Source organism: Anomaloglossus baeobatrachus, chromosome 4 (genome assembly GCF_048569485.1).
Source record: "Anomaloglossus baeobatrachus isolate aAnoBae1 chromosome 4, aAnoBae1.hap1, whole genome shotgun sequence".
Classification (NCBI taxonomy): domain Eukaryota; kingdom Metazoa; phylum Chordata; class Amphibia; order Anura; family Aromobatidae; genus Anomaloglossus; species Anomaloglossus baeobatrachus.
In genome coordinates this window covers 159,258,536-159,278,477 of record NC_134356.1, presented here as the reverse complement: position 1 = coordinate 159,278,477, position 19,942 = coordinate 159,258,536, and positions in this window count along the sequence as shown.

The window sequence follows — 19,942 nt, the reverse complement described above, 5'->3', positions numbered from 1 at the left end:
GGGTGCCGTGCCGCGGTGTGGTGTCATGCTCGGATGGCACTGGTGTACTCACGATTAATTCACACTCAGAGTCACTGGTAAACCAAAGTTCGGATGTGGTTGGTGCCCGCGGCCGACTGCTGATGTCCCCTGTGGGGTTGATGGTGGCCCCTTTCCCGTGCACCTCTGGTTGTTGTGTTTCGGCTCCCCTGCCTGAGCAGTGGTAGCCCGCTCCCCGGCGTTGAGCTGCCGAAGGAGCCCTCGGTTGCCCGCAGGCGCTGGCCCGTCGGGTGTTTGGCCCTTGGCGGTGGCGCTCACCCGGTCTCGGTGGGCTTTTGCCTTCTTTCGGGACTTTGGGTGTGGATGAACCCGTGAGGTCCAGCCAGCAATCAGTCAATTTGGCTATACTCAGTGGCTTCTAAGCTAGGACGGGGTCTGAGTACCCAGTTTCTGGTGCTCCGGTACACGGTTGACTCCCCGGTTCAGGACCGGCGGGCTCCAACCCAGGCCCGGTCCGTATGGTTCCCCTGGTTGCTGTACCGGTACTCCTGCAGATGGCCACCACCATCTGCCTGCCTGACGTTTCCAAGGGGCCCAGGCTCCTACCCAGGTCCCTAACAGCTCTGCTCCTCTACCACTTCACTCTCTAAACTCCAGAACTTAACTTAACTGTTTTTACTTCCTGCCTCAGGACAGTAGCCTCCTCGGTGGGTGTGCCTTTCCGCCTGACTCTGCCCACCTGGTGTGCCCTACTGCCCTGAGGGAGGCATCAGGTCTCCTTTTCGGGTGACGTGTGTGTGACCCGACAGGGGGTGGGGGTGTGTGTATGTGGCTGGTAGAGTTGAGCGCGGTTCAAGGTTCTCCAGTTCGCGGCTCGAGTGATTTTGAGGGCTGTTCTAGATCGAACTAGAACTCGAGCTTTTTGCTAAAGCTCGATAGTTCTAGATACGTTCGAGAACGGTTCTAGCAGCAAAAAAAAAAAGCTAATTACTAGCTGCCTTTCCGCTGTAATAGTGTAAGTCACTCTGTGACTCACACTATTATGAAATTTCAGCGTATAGTGTGCGGGAACAGCGCATTCAGATCACTGCTGTTTGGATAACGGCGATCGCCATTTTTTTTTGTTTTCTTTGTCTTCCTTCCCTAAGCGCGCGCGTGTAGTGGGGCGGGCCAGCATGTCAGCCAATCCCAGACACACACACAGCTAAGTGGACTTTTAGCCAGAGAAGCAACGGCATGTGTGATAGGATGTCCATGCATTATAAAAACGGAAATTTTCCTCCAGCACGCCATTATCTGCCATCTGCGTCTTGGTGTCAGTCACCGCTGGCGTAGCTCTTGTCTCCGATACTGCTGTGTACGCTCTATACACAGCGCTATACAGAATAGGGATAGAAGTTTCTATTAGTCCTTTTAAGGGCTAATACCGGCAGGGTCAGAGCCATAGGTGACAGTCAGGTCCGTGAAAACAGATTTTAACAGCTACACAAGATGACAGCGTCTGTGTAGCTAAGGTCAGGGAGTTCCTCGCTGTATTTCCCCATTAGGAGGGATAGAAAGGGAGGCTTCCTTTCCTCTACCCAGATCCACAACCCTGCCACTGTACCCTCCTGCCCTTTGCACACTCAACCTCATTGTTGCTAAGCCATTATACTAGCAAACACTGAGTAAACTTAGTGGCATCCTAAAAGTGGCTGTTGGACTTCCATTAGTGTCCCACTGGTGCAAATCTATGTGCATCACCTCTGCATTGCACACTCAAACTCATTGTTACTAAGCCATTATACTAGCAAACACTGAGTAAACTTAGTGGCATCCTAAAAGAGGCTGTTGGACTTCCATTAGTGTCCCACTGGTGCAAATCTATGTGCATCACCTCTGCATTGCACACTCAAACTCATTGTTACTAAGCCATTATACTAGCAAACACTGAGTAAACTTAGTGGCATCCTAAAAGTGGCTGTTGGACTTCCATTGGTGTCCCACTGGTGCAAATCTATGTGCAGCACCTCGGCATTGCACACTCAAACTCATTGTTACTAAGCCATTATACTAGCAAACACTGAGAAAAACTTAGTGGCATCCTAAAAGTGGCTGTTGGACTTCCATTAGTGTCCCACTGGTGCAAATCTATGTGCATCACCTCTGCATTGCACACTCAAACTCATTGTTACTAAGCCATTATACTAGCAAACACTGAGTAAACTTAGTGGCATCCTAAATGTGGCTGTTGGACTTCCATTAGTGTCCCACTGGTGCAAATCTATGTGCATCACCTCTGCATTGCACACTCAAACTCATTGTTACTAAGCCATTATATTAGCAAACACTGAGTAAACTTAGTGGCATCCTAAAAGTGGCTGTTGGACTTCCATTAGTGTCCCACTGGTGCAAATCTATGTGCATCACCTCTGCATTGCACACTCAAACTCATTGTTACTAAGCCATTATATTAGCAAACACTGAGTAAACTTAGTGGCATCCTAAAAGTGGCTGTTGGACTTCCATTAGTGTCCCACTGGTGCAAATCTATGTGCATCACCTCTGCATTGCACACTCAAACTCATTGTTACTAAGCCATTATACTAGCAAACACTGAGTAAACTTAGCGGCATCCTAAAAGTGGCTGTTGGACTTCCATTAGTGTCCCACTGGTGCAAATCTATGTGCATCACCTCTGCATTGCACACTCAAACTCATTGTTACTAAGCCATTATACTAGCAAACACTGAGTAAACTTAGTGGCATCCTAAAAGTGGCTGTTAGACTTCCATTAGTGTTCCACTGGTGCAAATCTATGTGCATCACCTTTGCATTGCACACTCAAACTCATTGTTACAAAGCCATTATACTAGCAAACACTGAGTAAACTTAGTGGCATCCTAAAAGTGGCTGTTAGACTTCCATTAGTGTTCCACTGGTGCAAATCTATGTGCATCACCTTTGCATTGCACACTCAAACTCATTGTTACAAAGCCATTATACTAGCAAACACTGAGTAAACTTAGTGGCATCCTAAAAGTGGCTGTTGGACTTCCATTAGTGTCCCACTGGTGCAAATCTATGTGCATCACCTCTGCATTGCACACTCAAACTCATTGTTACTAAGCCATTATATTAGCGAACACTGAGTAAACTTAGTGGCATCCTAAAAGTGGCTGTTGGACTTCCATTAGTGTCCCACTGTTGCAAATCTATGTGCATCACCTCTGCATTGCACACTCAAACTCATTGTTACTAAGCCATTATATTAGCAAACACTGAGTAAACTTAGTGGCATCCTAAAAGTGGCTGTTGGACTTCCATTAGTGTCCCACTGGTGCAAATCTATGTGCATCACCTCTGCATTGCACACTCAAACTCATTGTTACTAAGCCATTATACTAGCAAACTATGCTGCCAGTTTAAGGTCCGTAGTTGCATTGTCAGGGATAGTTATTGTTGTTTATTCTGCTGTAAATAAAGATAGACCACCGCTGCAATCTACACCACCTCTCAATTTTTACTACCACATTTTAAGTGCACAATCTTGTCGCAATCAAAATGAGTGGCAAAATGACAGATGCTGGTGGAAAGGGGAAGAGGCGTGTTGGAAAAGGAAAAAAAGGGTTTGTCCGTGGGGAAGGTGGCAAAGCTCCATTAACATCTGCTGAAGATAGACCATCTTCCAGCAAAAGTAAGATGTCTACTTCTTACCATTGACAATCCGATGTGCTCCCTTTTTTACGGACACGAACAACTGGAACAAAGGTAGATGATGGCCAAAAAAGGAAAATGCTTGAATGGATCTCAAGTGGTCCAACAAGTGCCCTCTCCGCCACCTCAACTACCGCATCCAAAAAACACCAGTCCTCTGAGTTGTCATCCCAATCAAACTTGCTTTCTCCCAGCTCTGAAGTCTCCATCCGCCCTGCACAGTATGGTGGAACTGAGATGGCTGAGTCTGCAGAGCTGTTCAGTCACACTATAGCCTGGGAATCAGAGGTCTGCTCCCAAGCTACAGTGAGTACAGACCAGGAAATGGCCTGCAGTGATGCCCAGAACCTTTGTGACTCTGATTCAGGCCGTGAGGACCAAGTTTCTGAGCATAATGTTGACCCTTTTTCACAAACTGTAACACCTGTTGTTTTAGACAATGAGGAACATACTGATGACGATGAGACGCAGATACCAGATTGGGATGACAACTTAAATATTCGGTCAGGGCAAGAAGAGGCTTGGTCTGAGGGTGAGGGGAGTGCAAACACAACACTTGATGCGGAAGTTCTAGATCCCATCTACTGTCAACCCACAGTCAGGCCCTCGAGGAGGTCAACAGAGACGGTGGAGGAGGATGCAACTGACAACGAAGTTACCTTGCGCCTTCCTGGACAGAGTCGGAGTACTGGTAGCGCGTCTACAACTGCATCCTCAGCCACCACTGTGCCTCTGAGCACTAGTCGGGGTGGATCAGCAGGTTGCATGCCCTCTAAGCCTTGCCTAGCCTGGTCCTTTTTTGACATAGCAAAAGATCGCCCAAATTATGTGATCTGTAAAATTTGTCGTGATTCTGTTAGTAGAGGGCAAAACCTCAGCAGTTTGACAACTTCTTCCATGAATCGTCACATGAATAAATATCATATGTCCCAGTGGGAAGCTCACCGTGCTGCAATGCGGCCTAGCGGAGCGAACCATCCACCGCCTGCCCCTTCCAGTGCATCCGCGCGCTCTTCATCTTCTAGGACTGTGGGGACAGCTGTCACACCTGGTTTTCCACGCACAACTTCCACCACTGTAACCGCAACAGGAAGTTTGCTTGGTAGGTCATCAGTTGGTTTGGAAGGGGAAACAAGTGCGTGTGTACAGCTCTCTCAGACATCAATAGCACCAACGTTGGATGAAGGCAACATCATGTCTATGCCTGCACTTTCCTCACAAACCTGCATTTTTCCAGGGACACCCTACTCAACACCGTCTACACACAGCAGCCAGATCTCTGTCCCTCAGATGTGGACAAATAAAAGGCCATTTCCTGCGACCCATGACAAAGCTAAGAGGTTGACTTTATCCCTCTGTAAGCTCTTGGCTACTGAAATGCTGCCTTTCCGCCTGGTGGACACACAGGATTTTAGAGACCTTATGTCTGTCGCTGTGCCCCAGTACCAGATGTCCAGTCGCCACTACTTCTCTAAGAAAGGTGTGCCCGCGCTACACCAGCATGTCGCACACAACATCACCGCTTCCTTGAGAAACTCTGTGTTTGAACGGGTGCATTTCACCACCGATACTTGGACCAGTAAGCATGGACAGGGACGTTACATGTCGCTGACTGGGCACTGGGTAACTATGGTGATAGATGGTGAAGGGTCTGCTGCACAAGTCTTGCCGTCCCCACGACTTGTGTGTCAATCCTCTGTCTGTCCAAGTTCCGCCACTGCTTCTGCCTCCTCCACCTCATCTGGGTCCTCCACCTCCGCCCCAAGCCTGCCTGGTCAGGCCACCAGCGTTCTCACTGCGCAGAAGGAATCACGCACCCCTCATTACTATGCTGGCAGCAGAGCGCAACGGCATCAGGCGGTCTTTAGCTTGACATGTCTTGGAAATAGGAGTCACACAGCGGCTGAGTTGTGGGCAGCTCTGGAGACTGAGTTTAATAAATGGTTGTCTCCACTCAACCTACAGCCTGGTAAGGCCGTGTGCGACAATGCTGCAAACCTGGGTGCGGCCCTTCGCCTGGGCAAGGTGACACACATGCCTTGTATGGCTCACGTGTTGAACCTTGTTGTCCAGCAATTTTTAACACACTATCCCGGCCTAGATGGCCTTCTGACCAGGGCACGAAAACTGTCTGCTCACTTCCGCCGTTCAACCGCCGCAGCTGAGCGACTTGCATCGCTCCAGAAGTCTTTCGGCCTGCCGGTTCATCGCCTGAAATGCGATGTGGCGACACGCTGGAATTCGTCTCTCCACATGTTACAGCGACTGTGGCAGTACCGCCGAGCCCTGGTGCAATACGTCATGATGTATAGCCGGGGCCAACGAGATGCAGAGGTGGGGCAGATCACCCTGATGGAGTGGTCTCAGATCAAGGACCTATGCACCCTTCTGCACAGTTTCGACATGGCGACGAATATGTTTAGTGCTGACAATGCCATTATCAGCATGACAATTCCAGTCATTTACATGCTGGAGCACACGCTAAACACTATTCGGAGTCAGGGGGTGGGACAACAGGAAGGGGAGGAACTACAGGAGGATTCATATGCGCAAGACACAACAACATCACCAAGGTCCAGACGTTCATCATCACCAACGTGGCAGGCATAGGACCATGGAGGACAGGGATCAACAAGGGCGCATGGTAGCAGGCGAAATGTTGAGGAAGGTGCAGGAGAACATGAAGAAATGGAGGACGAACTGTCCATGGACATGGAAGACTCAGCGGATGAGGGAGACCTTGGTCAAATTTCAGTTGAAAGAGGTTGGGGGGAGATGTCAGAGGAAGAAAGAACGGTTAGCACCTCTATGCCACAAACACAGCATGGACTTGGTCCGCATGGCTGCGCAAGACACATGAGTGCCTTCTTGCTGCACTACCTCCAACATGACCCTCGTATTGTGAAAATTAGAAGTGATGATGACTACTGCCTTGCCACACTATTAGATCCCCGGTACAAGTCCAAATTTTGTGACATAATTCCGGCCATAGAAAGGGACGCACGTATGCAGGAGTATCAGCAGAAGCTGTTACTCGATCTTAGCTCGGCTTTTCCACCAAACAACCGTGCAGGTGCAGGGAGTGAATCTCCCAGTTGTAACTTGACAAACATGGGACGGTCTCGTCATCTTCAACAGTCTACCCGTACCAGGAGCACCGTATCTGGTGCTGGTAACAGCAATTTTATTGAATCTTTTCATAATTTTTTTAGACCCTCCTTTGCAAGGCCACCAGAGACAACAAGTCTGGCACATAGTCAACGGCTGGAGAGGATGATACAGGAGTATCTCCAAATGAACATCGATGCCATGACTTTGCAAATGGAGTCTTGCTCATTTTGGGCTTCAAATCTTGAAAAATGGCCAGAGCTCTCCACTTACACCTTGGAGATTTTGTCGTGTCCAGCTGCCAGCGTTGTCTCTGAACGTGTCTTCAGTGCTGCTGGGTGTGTGCTGACAGATAAGCGCACACGTCTGTCCAGTGACAATGTGGACAGACTAACGTTCATCAAAATGAACAAGTCATGGATCCACAAGGAATTTACTACCCCTGTGTCATCCTGGGGAGAGTAAATGCTTGTGGATTTGGAATGTGCTTTATGCAAATCAAAACATCCTGTTTGCAACTAGGGCACAACTGCTGCCACTGAAGGGGTGAGTGTCTGTGTGGCCCAATTTTTGGAAAAAGGGAGACTCCGCTTGGAGTCACCTTGCGGTGTTTTACATGATTTTAGAAGGGCGTGCCATGCCTATATCTGTGTCTCCTCCTCTTTTTTCTTGTCCAGCTCTTTTGCTTTCGCATGAGTATATGTCCTTGTCACTTTCCCATGTGTTTGTGTTGTGTTGTGAGTTGTTTGTCACCTTTTGGACACCTTTGATGGTGTTTTCTAGGTGTTTTTATGTGTTTGTGATTGCCTGCCATTGTTTCCTATGCGGTTCGAGTTCGGTTCGTCGAACGTTCGCCGAACCGAACTTAAACGAGACCCCCATTCGGCGAACCGAACTCGAGCCGAACCGCGACCGGTTCGCTCATCTCTAGTGGCTGGTGTTATTACCTGTGACCTCTGGGGTCCAGGGCATCACACTTTACCCTCTGCCTCCACCATTATGAGCTAGCGCTGGCCATATCATCCACGTTAACTATTACCGCGGGCATGAGATTATGGGTGGTTACTTGGATGACGCTGGTGATGACATTCACAGCACCGCCCATAATCTAGCGCCTGCGAAATAACCTCACCAACGCTCGCAATTTGCACAATGCTCAGTCCCGCAATAGTGCCACTGGGCATGTGTACCGCCCCGCGCTCGGCCGCAGCCGAGCCGCTCAGGTCCGGGCTCGTTTGGTGGGTGGTTCGAGTGCCTCCGGACCCAGGGGTCACGTCGCTCTGCAAGGGGTTGCTGGCGATCTCGATGGGGGTGGTGGTTAGGTAGGTGCACGGTCGGAGCCATGTTTTGAGTTCGTGACGCCACCCATGGGACGTGGTGAAGGTATAGACACCATCGCTGCAGTTACGGGGCACCCAGGGGAGATGGTCGTGCAGCAAGATGTTAACCCCTCCATGGGCAGGGATGGTGGCCCCGGGACCCGTTTGGGGAAGTGTGTGTTGTGGCGGCTGTGCGGTGCAGGGCGGCGCATGGCCGGATGGCACTGTTGTACTCACTATGACAGATACACCGGAGTCTCTGGTAAACCAAAAGGATGGTGGTCGGTGCCCGCAGCCGGCTGCGTCTGGTCCCCCACCTGGTTTGTTGGTCCCCACCTTTCTCCTGCACCTCTTTTGTAGATTTTGACTGCCGCGCTTCAGCGACAGGAGTCTGCTCCCCGACGTGTATGTGCCGGAGGAGTCCGTTTGCCTGCAGGCGCTGGCCCGTGGGATCTCTCTGCCTGTGCGTTGGCTTTCTATCTCCCTTGGTGGGCTGTTGCCGTCTTTCGGGTCTTGGGACGGGAAAGGACCTAAGGTTCAGATCTCAATCAGTAAATTCGACGTGGTCCAGTGGCTTCTGGACCTCGCTCTGGGTCTGAGTACCCCTCCTGGTGCTCCGGTTGCCAGCCGGTTCCCCGGTTCGGTACCGGTGGGGCACTACCCTGTCCTGGTCCCTTACGGTTCCACCAGCCGTCTTCCTGGCTTCTGCAGGCGGCACCCACCATCTGCCTCCTGGCCACAGGGTATCCGGGCTATGACTCAGATCCCTGGCAGACGTTCCTCCTCTAACTCCTCTCCTTTCACTCAACTCCACCGAACTCCACTCAACTGTCTGCTTTTTCCCGCCTCAGGCCCTCCGAACTCCTCGGTGGGCGTGGCCAACCCCTTGGCTCCGCCCCCGGGTGTGAACGTCAAAGCCTGAGAGGGGTGACTCAGGGTTTTTAGGTTGGCTGCTGTTACCTTTTAGGGGACTGGTGTTTGTGCATGGGCCTGTCTGTGACTACCTGGCTAGTCCAGGGCGTCACATTCCCCCATGGTTTAATGCAGACCGTCAGCGGGCTGCCCGACCACCACCTGTTTATTTTTGCTTGTTTTTCAACTGTAAAAGATAAAAACATGTACATGTATAATAAACTTTTTACATTCAAGTAAGCTGGTTAAATCATCTCTTACGGGAGGCACATTCTTAAACGTTGCACATATATAAAAAGACATTTTTATTAGCAGGAAACGGGACCGGGTCCTTCCAGTTGCCCACTCAAACAAACCTGCCCCTTGATGCTGCCCCTAAGAAACAGGCAGCACCCCTTTTCTCCAGTCCAGGAACAGGATTGGGTCCAGGTATTGCCCATACGGGCTGGGTAAAAAGTTGCTTACCCGGCAGTTTCTGCAAAGGCCCCACGTCCACCGGTGGCATTGGTGACAGGGCCTCGGCCATCACATTCCCGCAGGCCCTTCCTCCAGTCTGCCTCTCCGGAGGCTGTGGGACTGAAAGGGTGGTCCGGGACTTATTTACAAACCCAAAAGTTATTGGGTGGCCTGCAAGTTCTTGGCCTTGTCTATGGTAAAACAGGACAAACAGGGTTCAACAGGGTCCCAACGGGGACTTTAAACATGGCAGCCGGGATCCACTGCCTTTCACATTCTTCTCCTTTCAACAGCAATCTCGTGGCGCAGCTGCCGTTGCTGCCTCTCCCAGCATAGGGCACAGACTCCGTGCTCCCCTTCCTGCCCAGGAGCCAGGCTCACTCGGATACTCCCGGCGCCGGCTACAACCGGACTCACATTCTGCTGTGGGCCCCACTGCTCAGTGGCCTGCTCCTCCTCTCTGCAGGGGCACTCCGGCTGCTCCACAGCCAGGACTGGGTACTTGGGAGCGACTAGCGTCGCTGCTGCGGATCGACTTCTGGGCGAGGATCGCCTCCGTTGCGGCCGGGCGGACTACTGGAGCCGTCATCATCTCTGTTGCGGCCATGCTCGGGGCTGGATGGGATGCCGTCGGCGGTGCTGGAGTGATGGTGACGGTAAGGCCGGAGGGCCCAGTGGCTGGGTCGTCCCCCGTAGGTGGTACGGGCTCCGCTGCCACGGACTGAGGCAGCGGGTAGGTCGGGGCGGACACGGGCGACGAGGGAGACGGTGTGGTGGACGGGAGCAGGCCGGGTCCCTCAGCCGCGACGGCCGGTTCCTGGGGAACATAGGGGCGTGGGTCACTGCTTACCCGCTCCTTCGAGATCATCTCCACTTCGCGTGCCCGGACAGCTGCAGCCTTGCCCTTCATCTCCGACGCTCACTTCGCTAGCATGAAGTGAGCTTGGGCCTGGATCTTGCGACACATCCTGCCACGTTGGTGTCCGGGAATGGGTTTCTGCAGAGTCCTGGCGTCCCTGCACTTATCAGCCGTGGTTACATCAGCTCTTCCAGCTTCTCCCCCTTGGTCTTTTCGCAGCACTCGGCGCTCTTTCTGCACAGCTTCACTTTCCAGCCGTGCGCTTTTCTGCACTGCTCTGTTCCCAGGGGGCGGGGATTCACTCTCGCGCTCTTTTCGCGGGAAAGACGACTCTGGCAGGAATCTTTGCGCCAAAAGATGGCGGCAAGATGGCGGATTCTCCAAATTTCGCAACGGATCACCGCTGACTTCTACTTCAAGGCGCACTTCCACCGGTAAGTGGATGGGTTCAATCCTGTTCGTGACGCCAGAAGAGTCGATGTGTACCGCCCCGCGCTCGGCCGCATGATGACATTCACAGCGCCACCCATAATCTCGCTCCTGCGCAATAACCTCACCAACGCTCGCAATTTGCACAATGCTCAGTCCCGCAATAGTGCCACTGGGCATGTGTACCGCCCCGCGCTCGGCCGCAGCCGAGCCGCTCAGGTCCGGGCTCGTTTGGTGGGTGGCTCGAGCGCCTCCGGACCCAGGGGTCACGTTGCTCTGCAAGGGGTTGCTGGCGGTCTCGATGGGGGTGGTGGTTAGGTAGGTGTACGGCCGGAGCCGTGTTTTGAGTTCGTGACGCTACCCACGGAACGTGGTGAAGGTGCAGACACCACCGCTGCCGTTACGGGGCACCCGGGGGAGATGGTCGTGCAGGAAGATGTTAACCCCTTCGTGGGCAGGGATGGTGGCCCCGGGACTCGTTTGGAGAAGTGTGTGTTGTGGCGGCTGTGCGGTGCAGGGCGGCGCGCGGCCGGATGGCACTGTTGTACTCACTATGACAGATACACCGGAGTCTCTGGTAAACCAAAAGGATGGTGGTCGGTGCCTGCAGCCGGCTGCGTCTGGTCCTCCACCCGGTTTGGTGGTCCCCGCCTTTCTCCTGCACCTCTTTTGTAGATTTTGACTGCCGCGCTTCAGTGACGGGAGTCCACTCCCCGACGTGTATTTGCCGGAGGAGTCCGTTTGCCCGCAGACGCTGGCTTGTGGGATCTCTCTGCCTGTGGCTTTCTATCCCCCTTGTTGGGCTGTTGCCGTCTTTTGGGTCTTGGGACGGGAAATGACCTAAGGTCCAGAGCTCAATCAGGAAATTCGACATGGTCCAGTGGCTTCTGGACCTTGTTCTGGGTCTGAGTACCCCTCCTGGTGCTCCGGTTTCCAGTTGGTTCCCTGGTTCGGTACCGGCGGGCCACTACCCTGTCCCGGTCCCTTACGGTTCCACCAGCCGTCTTCCCGACTCCTGCAGGCAGCAACCACCGTCTGCTTCCTGGCCACAGGGTATCCGGGCTACGACCCAGATCCCTGGCACACGTTTCTCCTCTAACTCCTCTCCTTTCACTCAACTCCACCGAACTGCACTCAACTCTCTGCTTTTTCCCGCCTCAGGCCCTACGAACTCCTCGGTGGGCGTGGCCAACTGCCTGGCTCCGCCCCAGGTGTGAACATCAAAGCCTGAGAGGGGTGACTCAGGGTTTTTAGGTTGGCTGCTGTTACCTTTTTAGGGGACTGGTGTTTGTGCATGGGCCTGTCTGTGACTACCTGGCTAGTCCAGGGCATCACACATGCGCGAGAACTCAGGAGCACGATGTTATGGGCGGGTACTTGGATAACACTGGTGATGACATTCACAGTGCCGCCCATAATCTCGCGCCTGCGCAATAACCTCACCAGCGTTCGCAATTTGCACAATGCTCAGTTCCGTGATAGTGCCACTGGGCATGCGTGAGAACTCAGGAGCACTGTGTTACATGAGGACATCGCCCTCGTGTATGTAAATGAACCATGGGGGACAGCGAACAGCGGCAGGAGGGGGAATAACGGACGAAAAAGAGCCCGCCCCCGTGGCCAGAAAACATCATTAGCATACCAAAAGGTAAGATTTTATAAAGTGTTTCTTTAGGTCTGAAAGGAAGATGAACCTTTCTAGAATGAACCTTTCTAGAATGCAACCCAGGAGCTACAGAAGGGGATTCTTTTAGTTTAATTACGAAAATTCTGGTGACCGGTTCCTTTTAAAGCCTAGCTACCCCCTCGTGATAATAGGGACACACCAGTGGATGGGATCAGGCAGATGAGAATGCCCACCTAGGGGTCCTGAGGTGTCAGGGGCGGGAACACAACAGTGAAGTCTGGGACAGACAACGGTTGAGTACTGACAGTTGAAGCTGACAGTCGGAGTGGAGTTGAAGTGGAAGTGAAGCGGAGACTGTGCAGTGTAGTCAGGGGTAGGGGCCCTTGGACTATCCGGCTAGGTGGCAGAGAGTGAACAGGGCCACAGGCGACAGAGATCCGGTCGCGGGAGATCTAAAGTGGACCGGGTCAGGGTTGTAGCCCGCTGGTGCTGACAGCGGGAATCCAGTCCGGAGGCCGTGCACAGTCGGGGTACCTGGACCCTAGGGCGAGGAAAGTTGCAAGCCCCCTTGTCAATTGACCAGCCGGGCACAAGGTTTCAGGCCTTATTCTGTAGAAGCCCAGAGAGCGAAACGGAAGCCCAACGTGGGGGATAGGGTGTCTGTCAGAACCCACAGAGATCCCAAGGGTCAGATTTCGTGGGCCACAGCTCCCAAATACATACAAAACCGGGAGTGGACTTCTCTGTTCCATGCGAAGTCGTCCAAAAGGAGAGACAAACAAAGCATGCAGGAGGAAGGGACACCTGTTCACTAACCAGGGTGTGGGACCCGAATACACCCCCCAATGGCAGCCGGTCACTGGCAACTTTGTTTACCACTGGACTGGTGTGAAATTACCGAACTGTGAGTACACCATTGACCCCTGGTCCAATCTGGCGTGCCACCTCCAGCAGCCATCACTCCCGTGTACAGACACAGGGACCCGGGACTACACCTCCCCTACCAGTGGAGGGGATCCCATCTAGCTGCCCCGTTCCACCAGCCCCGGGCACCCCATCACTAGGCAGCGGCGGTGCCACCATCCCTCATCGCAACCCACGGGTGGCGTCACAGACAATTCCCCCTGTACATAACCCCCTTTTCCGACGATTGTAAGGACGGACAGCCGTGCGAGCCCGGATCCGGTCACCACTCGAGCCACAGCAGCGAACCCGGATCCGAGCGGGCCCTAGGGAAGTGGCAGCGGCCCCCGCCAGCAACAATGTCAGCACGCATGCACGGGTCTCAGTGACCTGTCTCATACAGTGTATTACTCTGGTTGTACTGCGCATGCGTGATCTCGGCATGCCAGATCATGCTTTTACCTTTTTACCTTCTGAGATCTGGGGCACGTTCGTGCTTTTCTACACGGCGGTACATTAGCACATGGCCTGGTAATTATCATAACGCTTAGGCTGCTTTCACACATCAGTTTTTTGCAATCAGGCACAATCCGGTCTGTGCCTGATGCCACGGATCCGTCTGCGATTGTGTAAATACTGATGCGACGGATCCGGTAAAAAACTGATCCGTTTTTTTTTTTTTTTGTTATTTTATGCTGCGAGAGACCCCATCATCCCCACACAAACACCGTCACTATCGCCCCCATCATCCCCGCACAAACACCGGCACTATCGCCCCCATCTTCCCGGCACAAACACCGGCACTATCGCCCCCCTCATCCCTTTCATCCCCGCACAAACAGCGGCACTATCGCACCCCTCATCCCCGCACAAACACCGGCACTATCGCCCCCCCTCATCCCTGCACAAACACCGGCACTATCGCCCCCATCATCCCCGCACATACACCGGCACTATCGCCCCCATCATTCCCGCACAAACACCGGCACTATCGCCCCCCTCATCCCCGCACAAACACCGGCACTATCGTCCCCCTCATCCCCGCACAAACACCGGCACTATCGTCCCCCTCATCCCCGCACAAACACCGGCACTATTGCCCCCCTCATCCCCGCATAAACACCAGCACTATCGCCCCCATCATCACCGCATACGCAGGCACTACCCCACGCATTATCACTGCACATGCAGGCACTACCGCATGCATTATCTCTGCACACGCAGGCACTACAGCCCCCATCATCACTGTACACTACCTCAGTGACGTCCCTGCTGACTGCGTGACTCCCATCAGTTGCTGCGTGGAGCTGATAGAGAGCGGTGGTGTTCTACTGCCGCTCCTGTCAGCTTCATGTAGCAGAGCTGAAATCGTCATGGGACCTCTGTGAATTACGTCAGACCTGGAGGGGTATTTGAGGATTTTAATAAAATGGTGAAAGAGGGTGTTTTTTTGTCTTTTATTCCAAATAAAGTATTTTTTTGGGTGTATGTGTTTATTTACTTTCACTTACAGGTTAATCATTGGGGGTGTCTCATAGACGCCTGCCATGATTAACCCCTTTATTACCCCGATTGCCACCGCACCAGGGCAATTCGGTATGAGACGGGTAGAGTCCCAGGACTGTCGCATCTAATGGATGCGGCAATTCCGGGCAACTGCTGGCTGATATTGTTAGACTGGGGGGCTCCCCATAACATGGAGCATCCCATCCTGAGAATAACAGCCTCCAGCCATGTGGCTTTATCTTGGCTGATATCAAAATTAGGGGGAACCACACGTCGTTTTTTTTTAATTATTTATTTATTTATTTTACTGCACGATATAGACCCACCCACCGGCGGCTGTGATTGGTTGCAGTGAGACAGCTGTCACTCAGCGTGGGGGCGTGTCTGCCTGCAACCAATCATAGGCGCCGGTGGCGGGGAAAGCAGTGAATACGAGATTGAATAATGGGCGGCCGGCATTTTCAACTCAGGAGAAGCCGCCAGCAGTGTGACAGCCGTGCAGCGCCGTGCCCGTGATCGGTGAGTAGGAAAGAGAGAGTGAATGAGTCAGTGAGTGATTGAGTGAGTGAGACAGAGAGAGAGAGTGAGTGATTGATTTTCTGACAAGCAGTGAATTTATAACACTTCTGGGCATGCTCAGAAGTAAAAACCGAATTCTGTACATGCTTCCGGCGTTTGATGCATGCCACCGGATTCGGCGCGCATAGACTTTCATTATGCACCAAGCCTCAATTTCAATCTTCACCATGGTATAAAGATGGCTGTGGACCTTGCACATTCAGGTATCATCCTCATCCCCAGATTCTGGCACACAGCTGTCTTTCTTGGAGTCTCTGGATTTGGGATTCCTGAGTATCGGTGCTCTTTGTCCCCTGATGAACTCTGGTGTTTTGGTAACTGGGGAGAAACGCATCGGGACATTATGGGATTGAAAAATGACTTTTCAGATAAGTACATTTGATTTATATTACCTCTGGTGATAGGTGCTTCAGTTTGGGCAGGGTCACTGTAGGGTTGGTCTAGGGCAGTGATGGCGAACCTATGAGACATGTGCCAGACTGGGCACGCAGAGCCCATTCTGCTGGCACGCGCGCTGTCGCCTGATCCTGCAGCTTTGAACTGCTGGTGCGGTCGCGACAGCAGTTCAAAGTTGTGTTGGAGCGGAGGAATATTCCTCCTCGCTCTGACACTCCTTCTCTCCTGGGCCGCAGGTCTATTGCCTAGGAGACGGAGGAGTGTCAGTAAGCCGCGCCTGCGTAATGACGTCTTCTGGCCGCGCGGGAACTGAGAACCCAGCGGCGCGCAGTGGTGGAGCAGGTGCTGAAAGGTGAGTTGTGTGTGTTTTGTTCTTTTTTTAACTTGTGTGCTGCTGGGCCAAGGTGGGGGGGGGGGGGCAGCGCCAGCATGCGAAAACATGCATGCCAGGATGCGGGGGCAGTGCTAGCATGGGGAAACATGTATGCCAGGATGAGGGTGCAGTGCCAGCATGGGGAAACATGCATGCCAGGATGGGGGGGGGGGCGGTGCCAGCATGGTGAAACATGCATGCCAGGATGGGGGGGGCAGTGCTAGCATTGGGAAATATGCATGCCAGGATGGGGGGGGGCAGTGCCAGCATGGGGAAACATATATGCCAGGATGGGGGTTGCAGTGCCAGCAGGGGAAAACATGCATGCCAGGATGGGGGGGCAGTGCCAGCATGGGAAAACATGCACGCCAGGATGGGGAAAACATGCATGCCAGGATGGGGGAAACATTCATGCCAGGATGGGGAAAACATGCATGCCAGGATGGGGGAAACATGCATGCCAGGATGGGGAAACATGCATGCCAGGATGGGGAAACATGCATGCCAGGATGGGGAAAACATACATGCCAGGATGGGGAAAACATGCATGACAGGATGGGGTACATTTACCAGGAACGGGAACATTTACCAGGATGGGGAACATATTGGGATGGGGAAACATGTCGGGATAGGGTACATTTACCAGGATGGGGAACATGTCAGGATGGGGTATATTTACCAGGATGGGGGAACATGTCAGGATGGGGAACATTTACCAGGATGGGTAAACATGTCAGGATGGGGAATATTTACCAGGATGGGGAACATGAAAGGAAGGGGGACATTTACCAGGATGGGGAACATTTACCAGGATGGATAACATGTCGGGATGGGGTACATGTCAGGATGGGGAATATTTACCAAGATGGGGAACATGAAAGGAAGGGGGACATTTACCAGGATGGGGCAACATGCTAGGAAGGGGGACATTTACCAGGATGGTGGAACATTTACCAGGATGGAGAACATGCCAGGAAGGGGGACATTTACCAGGATAGTGGAAAATGCCAGGAAGGGGGACCTTTACCAGGATGGGAGAACATGCTAGGAAGGGGAACATTTACCTGGATGGGGGAACATTTACCAGGATGGGGGAACATTTACCAGGATGGGGGTACATTTACTAGGATGGAGGAACATTTACCAGGAATTTACCTCTTTCCCGTCTCCCAGGCTCCCTCTCTGCTGCCACACCTCGGCTACCCGAACTAGGGCTCTGTACCTCTCTTGTGCTCAGCCCCATGCTCTGGTGACTGCTCTCTTTTAGTCCACGATTACAAGTGCCGGGTCTCGTCTCTCTAGGTGTTACTGGCCCCAACTTGGTTGTGCTGTCTCTATGGTGTTACATCCAGACAGCTCTGTTCTGCCTCCCTGAGGGCCTGACAGCAACCCTCAGGGTGCTACACACTGTGCGTCTGCTCTGACTCGTGTCCAAGCTGTTCTCTCCGGCTAAAAGTGAAACTGCAATGTTCTCTACTTCTAACTGCCAATGCCCCCACCTTTGCAAGTTGTTATGGTGACCTGGGTCTGGTAGGAACTGGCTGAGTCACTTCCTGACAGTGTTTAGAAACATTGTTAAGCCTTTCCTAGTGACTGCTTCTCCCTACTGTATGGTGGTGTGAGGTGTGTAAACTTACCGAGCCAACCTCTCTCCTGCTCGGGAAGGATATATTGATATACCCTGTAGTGACCAGTCTCAGGGGCGCTACACTGACTCATGCTCCACTGTCCACAAACAGAATTTTTTTCAGTCCTGCTCTCTAGCACCATATCTCTTCTCAGGGCAAAGCGAGAATCACATGTGGAAGACAAATATGTAGCGTCCCTGAGCCACTCAGGGCACTAGTCACCATGAAAAGGAATGAGTCATGGGATTAGCCAGCCTGGTGGGAGGGGTTAGCAGTCAGTCTAGAGAAGTGTGGCACACAGAGAGGTGTGCGGACGTGCCTGAGCTGGGTCCATACAACAGTGGCCCCGGGGGCATGGGAGAGAGGTCGTCAGGTTGGGTACAGGAAATACTGCTAGGACCAGAGCACACACGGGGCACAGGGCCCTAGATCAGGCGCCAGTTCTACACGGCTTGATAAATACCTGCCCGGTGATGACACCTTCACGGACTTCACTGAACCAAATAATCCGGGGGCATTAGCAGTAAACTAGGATCGGGGTTTGGACACTTACCTCCCCACAGGGTCCTCACTGCCCGCTGTACAGAGAAGGATACTGTACCTTAAAAGGGAAAGTCGGGCCCCCCATATGCTCCACGCTACGGGGACCCAACCAACAGAGAGTTCCGGGGACAGAGCAACCTGGGTCACTACATTGACACTGATACTCCATGGGACCTTAACCAGCAACTGCTGGGTCCGAGTGAGGAGAGACTGTTAAAGACAACCTGGTGTGGTCTCCATTATTACCCCGTTACATCTCCCAGGCACAGCCCTACCTGCGGAGGGCCTAACACTATTGTTGCAATCACCACCAGCTCTGGGAGTACCCACATTCAGCAGCAGCGGTTCTCCATCTTTAACCGCAACCCACAGGTGGCGTCACATGAACATTAACTGTTACCTCCCCTGTAAATACCCCCCTTTTACAAAAGAAACCACAGGACGCGGGGTGGGCAACGGCCTCCAGAGTGATATTCCCATTTGCAACCTCCTGGGACAGAGTACCCCCTTCCCTGGGCGCGACAGCTTCTTTTCTCGCGTCACAAACAGGATACCGACAAGGACCGTTAACACGGGTGACATGTGCCTTAAGAACTGTATTTAATAGACTGTTTGTGCAAAGACTGTCGCCATCTTTAATTCTGAAAAATTGGCTGGTCCATCACTGTGCCCAAAACAGCGCGAAAAGCCGACTCTGCTCCCTGGGAGTGGCAACATGCAAAAGTGAAACTAATCACAGGAAGCCGGAAGGGGCGCTGGCAGAATGCACCCTGGCATGCGGAAGCGACACCAGCTCTGCAGCACTAAAGCGGCAAACCTGCAAAAGACAAGATGTCTGTCCCTCCGGCCTGCGGAACCATACCCTGACTTGAAGTGGAGCTGGATCGGCTGTGTCTCCGGATGCGGCTACAGATGATTCAGCAGATCGAGGACTGGCGCCGGAAAATGATGGGGATGGTGGTGGCGGTGCAGATCTAAGCAGAATGGGCTCTGCACGAGGAGCGGCACCAGGAGCCGGTAAGCGTGGGAACCTCCTCTGCCCTGCTCGTCCCCATGGTCGCGGAACCAGTAACACCCATGCCCGCTGACCGGCCGGTAACACCGGATCCTCCCACCATGGCCAGACCAGACTGGGCCGCAACACCTCCGTCCATGGCCAGACCAGACCAGGCTGCAACGCCACCGTCCACGACCAGACCGTACACGGCTAGGCTGCAGGACGCAACCCTAGAAGACCCGACGACCACAAGAGAAGGCGCCGGTGACCAGCCTGACCTGAAATTTGCTAACGGTGATCCGGATGTGGGTTATTCGGGTTCGGGGAGTGTGAGGTTCGAGAAGGAGTCCGGTATGGCTGCTGCGGTATAGAGGGCTGTCGTGAATGAGGAGACCTGCCAAGCCACCATCCAGCAGCTGAACCAGGAGCGACAGGCTCGGGCTGCCAATAAAAGGTAAGTGGTCGCCAGAGATTTTCAGGAGAAACAAAGCCTGTGCAGAGGTACCTGGAGTGCCCGCGGGTCCGGTACCAGGGCACCGTTGATAAGTTTGACCCACAAAAAGATTGGTGCAAAAACAAAAGCAAATCCAGCGCCTTGGCAAGGAGACTCGAGTGATAAAACTCCAAACTTT